Consider the following 17,254-nt stretch of genomic DNA (forward strand, 5'->3'; position numbering starts at 1 on the left):
ATTTTTTTTTCAAGGAACCTCAGTTTCTCTAAAAGCAACAGCTTCCTCACTGGTCTCCTGGCTTCCACTCTGGAACCCCCTCCAATTTGTTCTTCACCCAGTAGCCAAAGTATTTCTACAACATCAATAAGGTCATGCACCACACCCACCTCCCTCCATGTCCCCAATCTCCCACTTTGCCTTTCAGTGGCTTCTTTTGTACTTAGAATGGAATAAAACTCCTGCAATCTCCTGCATTATCTGGCCCCTGCCTACCTTCTAACCTTGTTTCATACCACTGGCCCTTTTGTTTACTTGTTCAGCCACATGGTATCTCTCTCAGTTCCTTGAGTAGCTCCTCTCTTCTGTAATATTTTTCACTCTTCTCACCTTTCAGTATGTCCATCTTGCAATTCTCTATCACAGAAATCTGTCACAGCATCTATTATATATGTATTTGTTTGGTATTTGTTCTCTACCAGTCTTCTCCTGACTTCACTCACTGAAACTCCATGAGTGACTGGGATCCCAGCTGTGTAGCTAGAACACAGCCCAGCACTTGGCACGTAGAAATTGTAGGCAGATGCTTGTTGAATACATAATAAAGAAAAAAAGGAAATGCACCAGTGAATGAGCTGCAAACAACTGTTAAGAAATTGACCCATTTCAAGCAAAGAAACCATGCCTTCTCAAGTCCAACCGAGCTTAAAGGTAAAAAAGAAAAAGAAAAAAAGAAACCACTTCTGTAATAGTTACACTGTTTGTCCTCAACCAGTTTGTCTTGAGTCTGCTGCATGGCTGGTCATTTCACTCCTGCACCCTGCTTTCTTTGTGGAGTTAACATTTCTTCACTTAAAACTAAAAGAGCTCTTTTTTTAGGAGAGTTGGCCTGTTCACACAGGGAGATGACTGGGAGGCCAGCTTCAAGTTTAAAAAATGTTATTTCTGAGAGCATAGTCTACATACATAGAATCCAATGTCTGAAATCACTCCCAGAATGTTTTGTAGTGTAACAAGTCAGGGTAACTAATGTCACTCACCGCCATACAAATTGATGGAATTTGTGGCACAGTGTGGAGGTTAGACAGTTGGATGTTCCTCCTTTACATTGCTACTGGTTCCCTATGTCCATCCAAACCTAGAAAAATAAATAGATCTTTAATAAAAGGAACACAGGACCAGATATCAGGGGACCTGGATTTTAGGTATATCTAGTTTACTCACTGATATCACAAAGACAGATTTTAAGTTCCTAATATATACTAAGTGTTGAAATATCACTTAGTGCTCCATCCTCATCTATAAAATGGCTAGATACAAAGAAGAAATAATATGGTTTTATGGAATATCTTTGCAAATTAAAATGGCAGTTCTCAAGTTGGGGTTGATGGTGTTCTAGGGGCCCCCATGACCATTTTGAGTTGTCTGAGAAATCAAAACTATTCCTTATGATAAAACAAACAGGATTTGCCTTTCCCCACTATGTTGACGTTTGTATTGATGGCACAAAAACAATGCTAGCAGTTTAGTATGAATCAAGTCAGTGGCATAAAAACAGTTTCATTTAAGAAATCTTTAATGAAGTAATAAAAATCATTAATTTAAAAGAAGAGGCAAGGTGTGGTGGCTCTCACCTGTAACCCAGCATTTTGGGAGGCCAAGGCAGGAGGATCACTTGAGTCCAAGAGTTCAAAAGCAGCCTAGACAACATAGGCAGACTCCCATCTCTACAAAAAATAAAAATTAGCCCAGCATGGTGGTATGAGCCTGTAGTCCCAGCTTCTTGGGAGACTGAGGTAGAAGGATCACTTGAGCCAGAGAGGTCAAGGCTACAGTGAGCTATGATTATGCCATTGCACTACAGCCTGGGCGACAGGATGAGACTCTGGCTCTAGAAAGGTTAAAAAAAAAGAAAGAAAAAAAGAAATTGGCCCAGTTCAAAGAATGTGCTAACTAAATAATTATCTTCTTTAAATTTATTTTTAATTGTCAAATAAAATTGTATATACATGTGATGTTACAAGATTGTTTTGAAATATGTCTACGTTGTGAAATGGTTAAATCAAGCTAATTAACAAATGCATTGCACCTCACATATTTATCATTTTTTGTGGTGAGAACACTTAAAATCTACTCTCTCAGCAATTTTCAAGTATAAAATACCTTGTTATTAACTATAGTTTAGGTCAAGTATTAAAAATTCTTCAAGAGATCAGTTGGGCTATTTATTACTAGAATGTAAATCAGACATTTTCATGGAATTTTTCCAACTACATTATTATAGTATTGCTGTTAATAAAGAATGTACTTTAATATGATACATATCTTTGTAAGAAATGTTAAAATCAAGAGTAGAAATAATACAGGGAGGCCAGGCATGGTGGTTCACACCTATAATCCCTGCACTTTGGGAGGCCCAGGTGGGCAGATCACCGGAGGTCAGGAGTTCGAGACCAGCCTAGCCAATATGGTGAAACCCCGTCTCTACTAAAACTACAAAAATTAGCTGAGCATGGTGGTACGCGCCTGTTAATCCCAGCTACTCAGGAGGCTGAGGCAGGAGAATCTCTTGAACCTAGGAGGCAAAGGTTGCAGTGAGCCAAGATTGCACCACTGCACTGTAGCCTGGGCAAGAGAGCAAGACTCCATCTCAAAACAAAAAAGAAAAGAAAGAAAAAGAAAAGGGATAATATAGGGCATGTAAGAGTCCACTCACATGAGAGGACACAGGACCAAGGGTCACAAAAATGGCAGAAACAAAATAGTGTATCTGGTAGGGCTGGTACAGAGAAAAGAGGATGCAAGGAATTAAGGAAGAGGAGAGAACAGCCAAACTTTTCAGGAAAGAGGAAAAGGAAGCCAGGAGCCTAATGTGGAAGACGGAGTTAAGGAAGAACTAAAGCCAGCTTTAAATATCATGGAGAGGTAAAGGTGGTTGGAATTTAGACAAATTCCATGGGAAACACCAACAGGATATGCTGGTGGAACAGATGTATTCTGAAAAGAGATTTTATTTCATCAAGGGAATGGAATTTACTTTTAAATTTAGAAATATGTAGTTTCACTTTCCACATAAGCCACATCCATGAAATTATAATACATATGAACTACAGTCTAAAATCTATATTCTAGCTAAGAACTTGGTGGTTGAATTTATCTTTTTTTTTCAAAGAAATCCTGGGACACTCTTGATAAACAGTCTCATCACATTTGAAGTTCTGGATTTCCAGACTGAGGATGAGAATTTACATAACCAGAAATATGGTTAACTTCTGAGAGGCAAGCTCCAGGTGAGGCCAGAAACTAACTCCTAATTAGGGCCAGATATCCTGAGAGTTGTAAAGTTTAGAAATTAAAATAACTTTTTCCTCTAGGATATGATTGGCAACTTCTCCTTTGGAAATCATTTATTTTATTAAAGCAGTTACTATTAGAAGTCATTCCCAGAGCCTCTTTCAGAAAAGCAACAATATTTATAACTGCCAACTCGTATTTATTGAGTGTTTACTGCCAGGGACAATACTAAGTGTTTCACATGGTTTCTATTGTGTAATATTTATAATAGTGCTTGTGATGAGATAGAGCTCCCTATTTGGCAAAGACAGAAAAGTTATTTTCCAAGACAGAAAAGTTAGGTGACTTACCAAGGTCTCACGGTGCAAAGGGTAGAAGAACATCTGATTCCAAAGCCCATCTCGCTAATTGATGCATAACCCTAACCCTAACCCTAACCCTAATGATGTCAGTGCCCACTGAGTCAATCTCACACAAGGGCAAGGTTCAGCAAATATTTGCTTAATAGATTAAGTATTAGGAGAAAGTTCAACAGCCTTCAGCAAAACCTGCAATGAGAAGGTAAGGAAAAGGTAGCAAAGCCAGGAGGATCCAAGCTTCCTCCTTCTGCCTGATTCCCTTTACAACTATGCCTAGTACTTCCATATGATAAATTCTAATTAAATATTTCTCTTATCCAGCCCTGTCATTCATTGCTTCCAACCTCTCCTGGAGTTTTGATGGTATACAATATAAAATTCTTTTTTCTCTCTTATGTATCTGATGGCCAAAGGTGAACACAACACAGTTTCAGATGGGATATCTCTTTCCCCAAACTCTCACATCATATCTAGGAGAAGGAATAGCTAATCTTTTTCTGCCCAATAATTGAGATCATGAATAAGTGGGACTTAGAGACTAAAGAAAAGATTTATTCTCACTATGTATGTTCATGCTCCAGTCTTGTCTCAGATCTGTTTTTATAGGGACTGTCAGATCCATTTTCTCTCCTATTTAGCCCACAAGGAAGCTATTAGGGATGAGGCACATTGAGATTATTTCCAAAAAATACATTGGCTATGCCCAGTTGTATAACCAAGTTAGAATATTTTGGTAATAACATGACACTCATTTCAAACTCCATTTGTATACCTTTTGTACAATATTATATGTACGTATACATTTTTAAAGACCAGGGGCAAGAGCATATTAAAACTTTCCCAATTTCCTTTTGGGGAAAGAATCTCCTAGTAACAGTGACAACCATGGGTTACCCTTGGTTGAACACCTGCTGTGTCCTTTCAACAAATACTCTACCAAGTACCAGGCAGAAGGAATACAATACAGAATGCTATGGTTTGTCTCTGTGTCCCCACCCAAATGTCATCTCTGAATTGTAATCAGCATAATCCCCACATGTCAAGGGAGGGAACTGGTGGGAGGTGATTGGATTATGGGGGCAGTTTTCCCCATGCTGTTCTCCTAATAGTGAGTGAGTTTTCACAAGATCCAGTGGTTACATAAGTGTTTGACAGTTCCTCCTTCACACGCTCTCTCTCACCCACCGCCATATAAGACACGCCTACTTCTCCTTCTGCCATGATTTTAAGTTTCCTGAGGCCTCCCCAGCCATGGGGAACTGTGAGTCAATTAAACCTCTTTTCTTTATAAATTACCCAGTCTTGGGCAGTTCTTGATAGCAGTATGAAAATGGACTAATACAGAGGACAAGACAGAGTCCTTGCTCTGGTGACATCTTGGTCTTTCTAGATGCCTTATGTATTTATTTCAAATCCTCACTGCACTCTTGTAAAGAACATTCATTTCTTTACAAGAAATGTAAGAAATGTTAAGTCTAGAGAGATTAAGTAGCAAGCCTGAGGTCGTGTAACAAACAAGTGGCGGAATGGGAATTGCAGCCCAGGTCTGTCAGATTCAAAGAGAAAGACTTTCCCAGCATGCCATGCTGTTTCCTCAGTAATTACCTTCCCACCAGCACCAGATAGACTTCAGCCTTTGAGGAGCCAGCCATCTCAGGGAGGACTGTTACCCACAGCATACTACAGGGAACCTATTGATAGGAAACACAGTTGTTAGTGCTTCAAGCCCCAACCAAGCTTACTACATTCGCCAATTTCAATCCTCATCAAAGGCAGGGAAGAGCCTTCATTATTCCACTATCTTCCACCACCGCAGTTACCCAACAGTTCAGAACTTTGCAGATTTGTGGAAATTCCCCAAGGGAAGGGAGAAACAACCTGAATCTTTGCCTTTGAATTTCAGATGTGTTGATAACCTTCTTCCTATCCTATCAGGGAAGATGAAACTGATCTCACTAGATATCATTTAACTATATTCAGAATAATTTCAAACCTAATATCTAGGAAAAGATTGGTTTGTCAGAGATAATCTAAATTAAGAAGGAAGACTTATTACATTCCAATTGAAACCATCCATTCAATTAATTCTTACTACCGACGAGGGTAGAACCCATTAAAGATGAGCAGGATGGCCTTCAGGTACTTAATTTTCTCTAGACAGTTTTTCCCAATCCGCAGCTCAAATGAAGATGAAAAAAAAAAAAAAAAAAAAACTCTAAGAGAACAGAACAGAGAATGTAATAACTTCTGTGTCTAGCTATTGGGGCTTAGTTTCCTCATCTGTGAAAGGAGGGGTTAATCTAAATGTCCCCTACCAGCTCTAATAGTTTATAATTTTATGAGCATTATCACCTTGCTGATTATTACAGGTTTCTTTTTCCAGCATCCAGATCTTTTTTTTTTTTCTCCAGATCTTTTTCCTTTCAAAATGTTCAGGGAAAATAATATCTTGGAAATTCAGATGGAGAGAATATCTTCTTTCAGATATCAGGATTAGTTTAGAATTTAGTTCAAATAAATATATTTTTATTCCAGTAGCATTTATCTGTTTTTTCCTTTGAGCTCCTGTATTAGCATGTCCGGTGTAAGGCAGTGAGCATATTATTCCTTTCGTTAGGGTTATTTTTGTACTTACTTTCTCCTGCCCAGGATTATAAATTATTTGAGGACAAGAGTTACATCTTATTCATTCTAACATTCTGCAAAGAGTCTTCCTAACACATTGTTTTACACATGGAAGAAACAGTACATTGTGCTGAGTTGAATTCACAACATGAAAATATAATGCCAGAGAGACTTCCAGCGATAAGGAATAGAAAATACCTTTAAATGTACTTGAAGTTAGTCTAGTATTCTTTAGAATAGCATAGCAGTTACCAGGTCAGATTTTTGACATGAGACTGACATGGAATCTAGTTGTTCTGTGTTGTGTGCTTTGGGGCAAATTTTTTATCTGTCTAAATTAACTCACATTAAAAATGAGAACGACTATAGTACCTACCATAAGGTTGTTTGAGAGCACAATGATATAATCCATGTAAAATGTTTAGCATGGAGTAAGTCAAATCAAAACCACTCCTAAAGGCTAAGCATTTTAATTGCTATTATTAAAAATATCTATGGTACCTAAATTCTAAGGAGCACTGACTCATTGGTCTTGTCTCACCGATGATAGTCTGTGGGGTTGTTTTTAGCATCTAAGATCAGAAGATCAGACTTGCAATCCACACCGCTTCATTAAACCCATGGATGTATGGTGTTATTTTTGATGGCAGGGAATCACTTAAAAAGGGAGATGGATCTCTAAATAAATGTCTATGAACAAGGCTTTTAGGAGAAAGCAGGCTCAAGGGAAGGGGTAGTGCAGGAGACTGTGTCCGCAATCCAACTCTAGTCTGTGCCTGTTGGCTATATCCGCACTTCCATAGCAAAGAGCTTTAGAGGAATTTCCATGTAATAATAATTTCCACATTATTCTTACACTGAGGGAAAAATTGACCTGCTTCATTGACAGGTTGTTTGGTCCCTTCTGCCTGATTTCTAAGAAAAAATGAATGGCCATACTATTTATAAAGCTTTACATTCTATTTCTACTTCTTTAGTTTTGTTTTTAAAGGAAAAGAGCATGTTCTCAATGATTTCTAGATTCACAATATCTTCTGTATTCAAATTCTATTTGTATTCTGCCTATCAGTTCCCACTTACTGCGCTCCACCGAGAAACAGTGACCTTGAAACATCGTTTATTCTTTGATGTCTTCATTACCTAGCACACATAAAATTGGGGTTTGTTCTATTCCTGCTTGTAATGTTGCTGGATAACAGGGTCAGATTTTTCAGGTGCTAGGGCAGAGGGAAGAGGGAAGCACACCTTTTTTTAGAAAGTAAAATGAAGGTTTGAAGAAATGCTTATGATGCATTTATGTGATATGCATCCAGAGCAAACTAGTTTTAACTTTCCTTGCATGTAAAAGGGATAAAACAAAAATGTTCTCCTTTTGATGATAAAGAAAAACTCCTTTATCTCTAATCTTTAGAGATTTATCTGAAGATTTGCTTTCACTTTAACTTCAGGGCCATAAGATGAGAAGATTACATTTAATGTAGCCTACTCAAGAATACATGATTGAAACACAATTCAGCTTTACCACTCAATGTGTATTCTTAGGAACAAGAGAAGGTGCTCTCCTGGTCTCCTGAAAAAAAGTCTCCTTCTGACTTCTTCCTACTTAAGAAAAGAGCACCTGCCATGGAACTGTGCTTCTCATGGGCAGTGAAGTATTGTGTTAGAGAAATTTCAATGGTCTCTGCCCAGTCTCATAAATACAACTCCTTATCCCAGCTCTCAGCACTTCCCTTCTATGTGGTGATATGCGATCTGGTTTGGTTCTGATCGAGTCATTGCCTCAGCCAGACTACATGTAAACATGTGAAGGAGCCACATCTGTGGGGGAAACATGCTCATTTGTAGGGTTTGCCCATTTCTGTGGTGTAATTACTCCCTCGTGCGGATTTCAAACTACCCACATGATGTCACTGAACACAGAGTAGAACACCCTGATGTAACATTTCCACCTTATAGAGACAACTGACACGATTAACCTCAAGAGCATAGATAATAGTAAAATAATCAGAAAGTAATGAGATTTTAGTATAATTATTACCTTTGTTATTAATATAATTCATATAACTGTAAGTTTATACAACTTAGCTTTTAATAATCAATGTGTTTGTTAATAAACACATTAATAATGTGTTTATTATTATTAACAATGTGTTTGTTAAATGCAGTTGTTACTGGCTTATGAATTTCCTAAAAACTTAACATGTAGTTTCATGGCCCAGTAAGACCCGGGTCCAGCATACCACTGCTTTTCCAGGAAGATTTCTCAGATGCTCCAGCCTGGGTGAGTTGCCCCTCTGGGTGTTCCATCACACTTCTTACATTCCATAATAATTGCCTGATTTCTTGTCCAAACCCTCTTGGGAGCAGGGACGTGTCCAATTGGCATATCCCCAACACTTATGTTTGTGACACTCAACAAATATTTGTTGAATCGTAGGTGGAAGGAATGGTAGAGCCCGTCTGATGTAAATTACATGTTTACTTATATTCTGCGAAGTGATCTTACAGAACTGCTTTAAGCCTTGCAAGCAAAGGGCATATGAAATAATACTCATTTAGTCAGGCCAAGAGGATTCAGGCTTTTTTCCTCTCCACACTCAAAAATTTGCTTTGTAAAGTTCCTTGTAACTCCTCCTTCCTTACCATTTGGGAGGAAATATCAAGGTGTTTTGCTGCCTGAGAAATGCAAATCCTTCAGGGAAAAATATCTCCTCATGCAATGCAAATGAAAAGAATTTCTTTCATTGTAGAAAAGATTTTAAGAAGTATGCAATACATCCGACAGATATTCTGGAACCAAGCTGTGTGAGCATCAGGAGTAAATTTTTTAAACCTTAAAACTGACACAGTAGCCGGCTTTTTAAAATTGAGGCCAATGAAAAGTGGACAAAACTAAAACTGATGGCTCGCCTTGGTTCAGTAGAACCCAAAATTCTCCTAACAGAGTGCTGAACCCATCCAGGGACATAGAGTTTGCCACAGAACTTGGCCTGAGGACCATTGTAATCAATCTTTAAGGAAAGAAAAGCATGAATCAGGGAGCAAAGAAAAAAGAGAAAAACAAAATGAGAGGAAAGGGAAGAAAAAAGATGACTAGAGAGGAGATTATTCTAAGATCTAAGGATGAATAACTGTTTTGTTAGAAGGCAACCCATAAAAAAAATTACCACACTAATTTTTTTTTTTAAAAACTGACATTTGAAATGCCTTTGTAGTGAGTATAATAATTTTATATCTAAAGAAAAAGTCATCATCAAGATGTTTTAAGTTTATGTTCAGGAAAACACTTTTTATGCTATTAGATGAATGCTGTTAGAATGCCCTAAAAGTGTGTGAAATGAATTTCTAAGGTACCAGTTATCTTATGTAATAGTATAATGTAGCTCCTTTTGCTACTACTTTTAATGAAATGTTTTTTAACATATTTCAACTAATTCTGATTTTCTTCCTAATGATACGTGAATGCTCCCAGGCACACACATTTTAGTCACCACTTCCACTTAGAGAAAGGCCCTAGCTCTGTGCTTAACCTAGACCATCATTGTCAGGGATAGGATACAACTGCTCCAATGTACAGGTGCCACTGTTTCTCATTTTGACAGATTGGTGATACCAGGAAGTAAAGAGCCCAAGTTGTCTGCCACTTTGCAGTAAGCAATGGCCATTGCCTGAGCTCTGAGCCTAGCTGTCTCCAGCACCCACGGCTCTGATAGCTCTCCCACGGGCCAATCAGGAAGCCAATCTAACTATTTTGTGTGCAAGGTCCTCCTAACTGGCTTATCAAGCTCACTGAGTAGCTATTATCAAGTGATCAGGAAACAGTATTTTGGGTCTCGTTATCACTTTAAACAAAGTTGTCCATTTGGCTTTGCTTTAATTTAGCCCAGTAAATGTAGTAAAGGAAATATCAAATAATTTGTTTTACATGGATACGTGATTCATTCCTTCAGTCTGAAGAAGAAATGTTCAACCTTGATTTTGGAGAGATAATTGATCATTTGAGATAATGCATATAAAACACATAGCACAGTGAAGTGTCTGTCCTATCATAGACACTTGATAAGTGTTCATTGTCTTTCCTTTCCTATCTTTTCTTTCTCATTACAGAAATCTACATGCTAATTGCCTTCAACAAATGTTTGCAAAAGGGGAAGATTATGACTAAAAATTTTATTTCTTCATAATCTTTCATTCTCAATTTTTTCAAACACATTTCATGTGCTGGGAACTCCTGCAGATACTGGGATACAGTAATGAACAAAATGTATGAAAACCTATTCATCATAGAGCTTAAATTATTCATGTGTAATTGTGCATAATCCTTAGGTTTGATTTATTACCCATTATTATTCTATTTAATTACAGATTACTTACTTAAAATAAGGCACCATTATACCTCATGTTTTCAGTGTATTCTTCTATGCATCATATCATTCTATCTTCCCAACAGCTTTGAGAATTGGGAAGAACATTGTAACCCCAAGGTCACACAAGTATTAGGAGAAAGACTAACATTAACACTCCAAACTTTTAGACTTATGTTTGTGACCTTTTACAATGTTCTGAATGTATGTGTCTCTCCAAATTTCATATACTGAAATCCTAACCCCTAAGGTGATGGTATTTGGAGGTGGAGGCTTTGGGACGTAATTAAGACATCTGGGTGAAGCCCTCATGGGTTGGATTAGTGCCCCTTCAGAAGAGGCCTGCAGGAGCTTGTTAGTCCTTTTTGCCCTTCAGCCATGTGCGGACACAGCAAGAAGGTGCCATCTATAAAGCAGAGGGCCCTAACCAGATACCAAATCTGTTGGCACTTTGATCTTGGACTTCACAACCTCTGTAACTGTAAGACATAAATTTCTGTTGTTTATAAATTACCTAGTGTAAGGCATTTTGTCATAGCCACAAGAATGCACTGATAACACCTATTGGTAACTCCACAGCCATTTCTTGTGAAAAATAATGGCTGCACCTGGATAAATATATGGTATCCACACTAATGAAGATATGATAGCTTCTATTTCCTTGAGTATAAATGGAATATATTTGAATTTCCCAAGTAGTAATCTAACAGTTCATTCATTGACACTGTAATATAAATTAGAATCTCACAGGTAAATAAAACATTACCCTCAAAACATCAAATCTAATTAAATCCAGGTAACATTAACTGTTACCTGGATTTAATATAAAAGATTAGAGTTCTGTTTGCAAATTTCAATATTTGCCTATATGAGAATAGCAGCACCTTTCCCCCATTATAGAAACCTGCTGAGTAGAAAGTGAGAAGACAGAATTTTTAAAAACCACAGGAGCTGAGACAGGATTTACCTGCAGCCACTGCTTTTCAGGTTGCCAGTAATGACTTTTTAAACGTATAATCAAGCTGCAAAAGACAATGAAGAAGATAAAGAAGACAAAGAGGTAAAGGTATAAAGCTACATGTGCCTCCGAAAGAGTGGGCACCTTAGTTTATTTTAAGAGAAATATGTTAAGATGCCCTAATATTTTTAAAGGAAAAATACTTGTATTTAGAAACCTAAGACACAGCACTTAAATCTGTTATCACCTCACCTTCTTTTCCTTCCCATCCCTCCAGAATTATAAAATGTTTCTCCTTTCAGCCCTTCCTATCCTAATGTCAGCTTCTTTAATCTCAGAATGCCAACAGACTTCTGAGACATTATCTTAGTAATCCTCTTAAGAGAGAGGATCCATGAGCCAGATATCTTCCTAAAATCCACAGGTTTTGCAAGTCAGCTAGGTGGAAGGAGAATTCCTTTGTACATCTGTAGCATCTGTCTACATTGAGGCTTCCAAATACTTCCCCGAATTATCTAATTATCGCTTTCAACATCCCTTGGAGAGAAGCAGGCAGGGGTCAGGAGGTGGTAATACCGATTCTATTTCTTAAAGGGGTAGAGCGAATGATTTGTACCACAATAAGTTGGCTTATCCTGCAGCGATAACCTCTAAAAACTTCTGTTCTGTTGTAAAAAGAAGCCCTTTAGTGTCTTAAAATAGCATTCTTCTCTGGAATTAAAAGCAGAGGAGGGCGGAACAGCTTCACAAATACCTCTAAGTAAATGCAGTTCTATCTGAATCACGTCTCTCCTTGGCAGGTTACAACCACCTTCACAGTATATCTCAGGGTGGGTTCTTTGGAACACCAGTCTTATGAGAACCCCATGAGGAAACCATGGTCAAATAGTTTTGGGAAACACTACTGATGTCATCCTCCCTTTCAATGAGTCTGACCACGTGTTATCATGATGGAGCCCTTGTGAAGTTACCTAATTTAACTTTAATAGGTGGAATCTATGATTTATGTAACAGCCATTTGCCCTTAAAATAATATTTTGTGGAAAACATTTAAGAGACATCCATTAGCAGGGTGTGATTGGCATGCACCTGTGGTCCCAGCTACTCCGGAGGCTGAGGCAAGAGGATAGCCTGAGCCCAGGAGGTTGAGGCTGCAGTGTGTTGTGTTTGTGCCATTGCACTCCAGTCTGGGCAACAGAGTGAGACCCCGTCTCTAAAAAAAAATTAAAAGATTTTTAAAAGGTAAGAAAAAAAAAAAAGAAAGAAAAGAAAAAGAAACATCAGCCCAGATATTTTTTCTTCAAATTTTCTTATCTAGAAATCAAAACTTCTGGAAAATACAGATTATGGCATGATAAAATTAACTAATTATCAGGCATGTACTTTTCTAGACACATGGCTCTGTTTTTCTGCCTTACATATTGTACTTTATCATCATAGTGTATCTGTGTGGTAAATAGTATTGTTATTCCCATTTGACAGAGGAGGAAACTGAGGCTCAGAGAGGACCCTGTAAATGTTGGCACGGCAATAGGCTGTCCTCAGCCCCATCCATCTGCCCACCTATATACACTTGTCCTTGGTAAATGCAATCAGTTTCAGGGCTTTAAGTTCCATCTTTAAGCTGATGATCCAAATCTCTATCTCCAGCCATAACCAGCTGATCTACTGATTCTCATTGAACCTACGGCCCTTTCCATCACATTATTATTTCTCAATTGTTTTTTCACTTATTCAAAATATAAAATGTTGGGATACTCAAGCCACTAAGGAAAAGGTTCACTGGTCTCTTATACTAACCTAGCCATGGCCTTCATGAACCACAAAATTGTGCCTAACTATACTGCTGCTAGAGCAAACTCAGAAAATTGAGATGGTCCAAATTTTCTGCCTAAAAATTTCCTTTGTCACCCACCCCATGACCCTCATATTTTAAAAATACTTTTTTCAGGATAACAGATTGCTTGCTGTCTTAGTCTGCTCAGGCTGCTATAACAAAATGCCATGAACTGGGTGGCTTATAAAAAAACAGAAATGTATTTGTCACATTTCTGGAGGCTGGGAAGTCTAAGATCAAGGCTTCAGCAGATTTGATGTCTGGTGAGGATCTGCATGGTGTTTTATAGATGATGGCACCTTCCCACTGTGTCCTCACATGAGACAAGGGTGCTCTCCAGATCCTTTGTTGTTGTTGTTTTTTAATAAGGGCACTAATCCTATTCTTGAGGGTAGAGCCTAATCACCTCCCAAAGGACCTACCTCCTAATTCCATCACATCTGTGATTAGATTTCAACTTATGAATTCTTGGAGGACACAGATATTCAGACTATAGCACATGTATTAAACATCAAATTATTAATTTTTACTTTGTAAGTCATCTAAGTTACATGATAGATGTATGTTAAGGTATATTTTCAGTATGAGACTAATACAAAGGTTTTTTTTATCATTTCTAAGCAAAAACAACTGCAAAGTACTCCTTTGTAAGCCATTCTCATTAGGTTTTGTAAAATTCTGAAAAATAGCTCTTGATCCCTAGGCTGGGAACTTTGTAATCAAGGGGTCCTTGCTCCCAGAGCTCCCAAGATGGCAGCGGGCTGCTTCTAAGATGGCAGCAAGCCTCTTGTTCTCTGACCTGGGGTTCTTGGCCTCACGGATTCCAAGGAATGGAATCTTGGGCCATGGGGTGAGTGTTACAGCTCTATTAGAAGCCGTGGGTCACAGAAGAGAACCGTGGAACCCAGCGACTAGTGTTTAGCTCAATTAGGACAAACTCAGGCACTTAGCCATGCAGGAACAATGGCAAGCCTTTAGCCAGATCTGGAGTGGCAAGGGGCGCCTTGCTATATCAGGAGCACAGTGGACACCCCGCCGGATCCAGAGGGATGGAAGTCAGCGGTGGGTCTGCAACGGCGGCAAACAGCAGCCGTGGATGGTGAGCGAAAGCTCAGCTCCAGCCGTAACAAACACAGACCAGAAGAGTGTGCAGTTGCAAGATTTAATAGAGTGAAAACAGAGCTGCCATACAATGGGAGGGGACCCAAAGAGGGTAGCCGTTCGTGGCTGGAATACCTGGGTTTATATCCCGATCATTGTCCCGCCCCCTGTGCTCTTAGGCGATAGATGATTGGCTATTTCTTTATCTCCTGTTTTTGCCTAATTAGCATTTTAAGCTCTCTTTACTACCTGATCGGGTGTGAACTAAGTTGCAAGCCTCGTGTTTAAAGGTGGATCCGGTCACCTTCCCAGCTAGGCTTAGGGATTCTTAGTCAGCCTAGGAAATCCGGCTAGTCCTGTCTCTCACTTCCATACTAAAGGGTTTCTTTTATGGCACTTCTGTTTTTCTAAGGGTATGATAGGATCTCTGTTTAGGGGCTTTCAAGATGTGAGGTTGTTGTGACAGATTGTTATGTAGGTCTCCACCTGATTATGTGGCCAGGTGTTGTTTCCAAAGTAATTAGAAGTCAGTGTTTTCCTCAGTTTTGGTCACAGACCCAGTGATTTCTGCATGGAAGCTATCTTCAACATCCAAACCTGACCTAAATATCAGAAAGCTACTAGGCTATATTAACTAACCTATGTTCTGCAATAATTAACACCCTCCAAAAAAAAAAAAAATTCGAGCAAACATGAGATTTTTCCATTATGATGGAATATCTCCCTAGAACACTAATATTCTTTCAGGGCATTCGTGTTTCTTTGATTTAACTTAACCCAGTGAGCCAGATTTTTCCCAAAGGGTGAATTAAAAAGGTCCGTTAACTCTTTCAGTAGGTGGCTTCATGAAATCTCAGCAAGGCCATTAGTATTGTTTCGCCTTAGGCTTTACATTTCTTAAAAGTCAGCTGTCACTTTCAAAGCAATCCAGAATAGCACGCTCAACAGATCCCTGGAGCTTTGGAAATGTTAATGCCCTCCATCAGCAGTGACCTTGCCAGGGGGAAGTGATTTAGGCACTAGGGAGAAAAGGGCCCACTATCTTTATCACACCGGTTTACACCATCAGCTTCAGAAACTGTGTGAGAGAAGAATAATCAATAGTGTGTTAAGACCAATCTCGAGGAATGCCAAGACAAAGTACCGCCGCTCTGCAAAATGCTGAGTTGAAGGAGAACTTTTGAATACAACAAAAGAAAAATTAGCTGTAGTGGTAAAACAAAATGAATTGTGTCTCAAGACGGAATTTGTCATTGTGAATGGCACTCAGGAGCTCTCTGCGTACTTCAGTGGAATCACATAATATGCATGATGAAAAATGGTTATTTTAGAGTTAAACAACACAGAATGAAATAACAAAACTGGAACGAATGCATTGCAAATATACTACATGCAAGTTAAGGATCAGCCCCCGTAAATAACCCCAAAAAGTTTACCGAAGGAAAAATATCTAGAAGAATCATCTGCTACGGAGAAATGGAAAAAAATAGAATAAAGTTAAACTTCATCAAAGTTTCCTGAAAATGTTACTGCATTTCCTGTAATTCTAGTAAAGGTATTATCTCTTGATAACCAGCACAGAGTGTAAAGCTTCTAAAAACAGCAAAGGAAGTGTCTCCACACCACCCTGAGTGAAATCACTGTGGAAAAGAACTGGCAGCTCAGTCCCTAAGATCATTACAATAAAATGTTTGATTTCCCATAGCAATCTTAATTGTGACATGAACAGCTGTCAACAACAAAATTAGAGGAAGCTGTTATTATATGGATTTCATCCACATTTGCTTGTCCTATTTCTATACCACTGCTCAAGAGAGTGTTTTTAAAGAATTCTTCCAGTAGAGATTTTCATTACTCAAAGGGGAGTCACTGAAATTATTTGGCTTTATATGCTATACAATGAAATAATTTGTCATGATAACAGGAATCCCAAACGGATGTTTATAGAATGCCAAATTCAAGTATGTAAAAGTGAGATACAATTCATTTAATCCTGAAATCATCCTGTGGAGTGACTATTGCAATCCCTATTTTTAGTACAGTTGATTCTCTGTATTGTAGTTATGTTCTATAAAGTCACTGCAAACATTGACTTAGCAAATACTGAACCGTTGCAGCAATGAGAAATATAAGGTTAGGCTCCTGCAAGCCACTGGGCACAACAGTTTCATCAACCAATCAATATGTAGCCTTGTGTTATGTGTGTTTCTGTGAAAAGGCACCTTATTTAATATATATTGTTGATTCATTAACATTGAACTCATAGCACTATAACTCAGGCTTGAAGTTTATCTAACATGCATATTTTTGCTGTAAGACACATTACACATCTTGTGGTTAGGAAAGCTTGACAGTACTTCAGCCCGATGCTTGGGGACCATTTTAAACATTGAAATCAACAAGAAAAAGCACAAAAATGTGAAAAACATTGTACTACATAGACCACAAAGAGAACACTTGTTTACAGTCTGAGAGCTGAAATAAGGCGAGTGTCTTCTCCAACCTCAGCTGGGAACATGACTCAAATTTTTTGGCACTGTGTCTCTATGTCCATGAGAGCACTGTGAGTATTAATTCTGGGGTTACAAATAAATTTTAATGAGTAAGCAAATTTGCAAATATGTATCTACCAATAATAAGATTGACTGTGTATGCTGAAACTATGAGTCAGGGATTATAGTTGGTCACTGTGTATCTGTCTGGGTAATTCTTTCTGTTATATTAGTGGTTATACTTG

At 38.3% G+C, this 17,254-nt stretch overlaps 1 protein-coding gene across 1 annotated transcript in view; it reads left to right on the forward strand.

Annotated features, from left to right (window-relative positions):
• GPC6 (glypican 6) overlaps window positions 1–17,254 on the forward strand; it is a 1,194,386-nt gene that overhangs the window by 1,082,061 nt on the left and 95,071 nt on the right. The gene's annotated exons all lie outside the window — the stretch shown is intronic.

The sequence above is a fragment of the Pongo pygmaeus genome, chromosome 14, assembly GCF_028885625.2.
Source record: "Pongo pygmaeus isolate AG05252 chromosome 14, NHGRI_mPonPyg2-v2.0_pri, whole genome shotgun sequence".
NCBI lineage: Eukaryota > Metazoa > Chordata > Mammalia > Primates > Hominidae > Pongo > Pongo pygmaeus.